Below are 3,296 nucleotides of genomic sequence, written 5' to 3' on the forward strand. Positions count from 1 at the left end.
AGTGCAGTAATGTCACTAGAGCAGCCGTAGCTGCTTGTTTTCAGGAACAATGGGTCTAAACTCCGTGGAAAAGGAGCAAGGTTTTAGCTCTTAAGACTACTCTGCTCGACCCTAGGAGATCCCTGCAGCTTATTATAAGGAATTAACAGAGGCTGCTTCTTCTACTGTAATGACTCTTGCTGATATTGAAATGATTTTTGGTCTTCTTGTTTTGGTTGATATATGGAGACAGGTGCATACCCAAGATCATGTCACCGAGTTGGGCGGTACATAGGACATGATTAAAGAATGGGATCAGGAAAGGAAGCCAGGTGATAAACCCCGCGCTGAGATACTTGCTTTGCCCAGTTGTATTATTACATACATGCACACACTTATCCCACTCAAGAAGGTCAACTGGTACAGATTGACGGCTTGTCGACAGAAGAAAGATGAGAGTGTGCCTGATTTCTTTACTTGGTTTGAAGACTCATTTTTGGATTATAGCGGGCAAGATATGTCCACTGAGTGGTGAGTTCGATTGTTTGTTGATAGGGTTGTCACTAATCTTCTTCCTGAAATAATGACTCACTTGCAGGCATCTGAGAGTACTTCGTCTACTTCTTCTTCCTCTGTTATTTTAAACATGGGCCAGTATTATGAATGCCGAGATCAGGAGGAAAAAGATAAAACTAATAAGCGGCATAAGGATTTAAAGACGAAGGTGCTGTTACAGTAAACATTTAAGGGAAATAATAGGGGACGAGGAGGTTGACAGCTGCCACCTTTGGGGCAGAATCAGTATGCGTACTGTAAGGAGGAAGACATTGGCATAGCCAGTGCCCTGTGCTTTTATGGAAGGTTGCGTCCCCCTGAGATCGAGGTTCTGGTGGCAGGGGTCATGGGACAGACATGAATCAGAACGCTGCAACTTCTGCAGGCCATTCTGATAATAATTACTCCGATGACCCCAGACAGCATTATCATGATGGTTATGATATGAATAATGTGACAGGTATGTCTTATAGTTAGGACAGCCAGGAACCGGTTCATACACCTGTAGATCAGAGTAGACCTTATGTCACAGCGGATTTGCAAGGCTTGACTAAGGAAGTTTTGATGGATATAGGTGCAATAAAGAGTCCTGTTTCTCGACATACGGTCCTTGGGGCGGCTCTGTCTGGCAATAATGTTTTGGTAGGTTTTTCAGGTGCACCGGTTGTAAGCCCCATTTCACGTCCCCTTGCAATTGATGGGTTTGGATCTGTTGAAGAAATTACATGCTACTATTTATTTTTCCCCTGCCAGTGTCTATATTACTATGGGTCTGGATCTGAGCACTAAGCAGTGTTTGTCTCAGGCTGCGCCCCTTCCAACTGAATTTGCTCAGATACCACCTACTCTGTGGGCCACAGGTGATACAGATGTGGGTTTGTTACATATACAACCAGTTTCTATACAAGTTAAGGCTAATGCTATTCTACCCCACATTCCTCAATATAAAATATTGCAGCCAGACGACCGGGCTCTTCTTCAGATTATTCAGGATTTGATACGAAAGGGAGTGGTTGAGGAAATGTCTGCCAACGTTTGTAATAGCCCTATTCTTCTGGTTCTTAAGAGGAGACCTTCGGGTTCTCCTGATGTTCTTGACGATGTTTATCGCTTTGTGATTGATTTGCGAAAGGTTAATAAAATTGTAGTTCTACAGTTTATGATGGTTACTGATATCACTACACTCTTAACTATGATTACATTAACTGCTAAATTATTTTCTGTTATTGATTTGAAAAATGAATTTTTTAGTATTCCTATTCACCCAGACAGTTGGTATTTATTTGGATTTACACTGGCCGGCAGAAGCTTTATATTCTGTTGTGCTCCTCAAGGCTATTCGGAGAGTCCTATTATCTATAGTCAAGCATTAAAAAGTCAGTGGGATTCACTATTGCTTTCCCCAAGTAATGTATTGGTGCAGTATGTTGATTACCTATTGATCACTTCTGATACGGAGCAGGGTTGCAAGGACAGTATGGTGAAATTGCTTTTGCATTTGGCACATCACGGCCATAAGGTTTCTCTTTCCAAATTTCAGTATTGTTGACAGGAGGTCACCTACTTATGTTACTTACTGTCGAAGGAGGGAATGAGATTGACCTCTGAGCATATCAGTACCATTGTTAAAATACCTATTCCACAAACTCAAAAAGATGTACGTGCTTTTTTAGGTATTACTTCCTACTGTCGCCAGTGGATCCCAAACTACTAGTTACTGATCAAACCTTTGCTTTCCTCAACAACGAAAGCAGTGCATGAGCCTTGGCCTTGGATGTTGGAATGTCAGCAGTCTTTTGAGCAATAAAAGACGGAGCTTTGTTCGGTTACGGTGCTTGGCACACCGAATTATAACAAACCGTTTGTCCTCTATGTCAACGAGATGGTTGGCTGCTCACATTCTGTCCTAACACAGAAATCTGGGGATAAATAGAGGTCTTTTGCTTACTTTTCTGCTGTGCTTGACCCTGCCGCGAGAACCCTCCCGAGTTGCCTGAGAGCAGGCGCGGCTGTGGCCACTTCAATCAGGCAATCGGCTGGACTCGTACTTGATACAGACCTCACAGTTATGGTACCCCATGCTGTGGATACACTTTTGAAGAAGACGAAGACATAGCACCTCACAAGTGCACGTCTTACTCGCTACTAATTAACATTGTTTGCTAAACACATTACGATCAAAAGATGTGCCACTCTGAACCCAGACATGTTACATGACTGCATCTTCCGGAATGAAGAAGAGACAAAAGGAAGGGTAGACCTGACTGTTATTCCCTTATCTGACCCTCAAGGGGGACTATACATTGATGGATGGTGTTTTAAATTACCAGATGGCACCACCAGTGCAGCGTTTGCTATCACTACATTACATACGGTGGTAGAGACATCACAGGTCCCTTTTCAGTCTGATCAAGCTGCTGAGCTTGCTGCCCTTTTTCGAGCTTGTGAATTGAGTGAAGGATTGGTTGTCAATATTTATACTGGCAGCCAGTACGCATTCGGGGTCACGCATAATTTTGTGCGGCTTTTGGCAGAGAGAGGGTTTCTTACCTCCCATGGTACCAAGATTCAGCACATCCACCTCATATTGTGGCTTTTGTCTGCTTTAACGCTTCCCAATAAATTGTTAATAATCAATTGCGGCGCTCATAAGAAGGTTACTGATGATATGGGTAGAGGAAATGCCTTTGCAGATCAGACGGCTAAGGAAAGGGCTCGAAATAAAATGAAACGTTTGTTCGTTGCAGGTTCAGCTAGGTGGG

Source organism: Triturus cristatus, chromosome 2_1 (assembly GCF_964204655.1).
Source record: "Triturus cristatus chromosome 2_1, aTriCri1.1, whole genome shotgun sequence".
Lineage (NCBI taxonomy): Eukaryota > Metazoa > Chordata > Amphibia > Caudata > Salamandridae > Triturus > Triturus cristatus.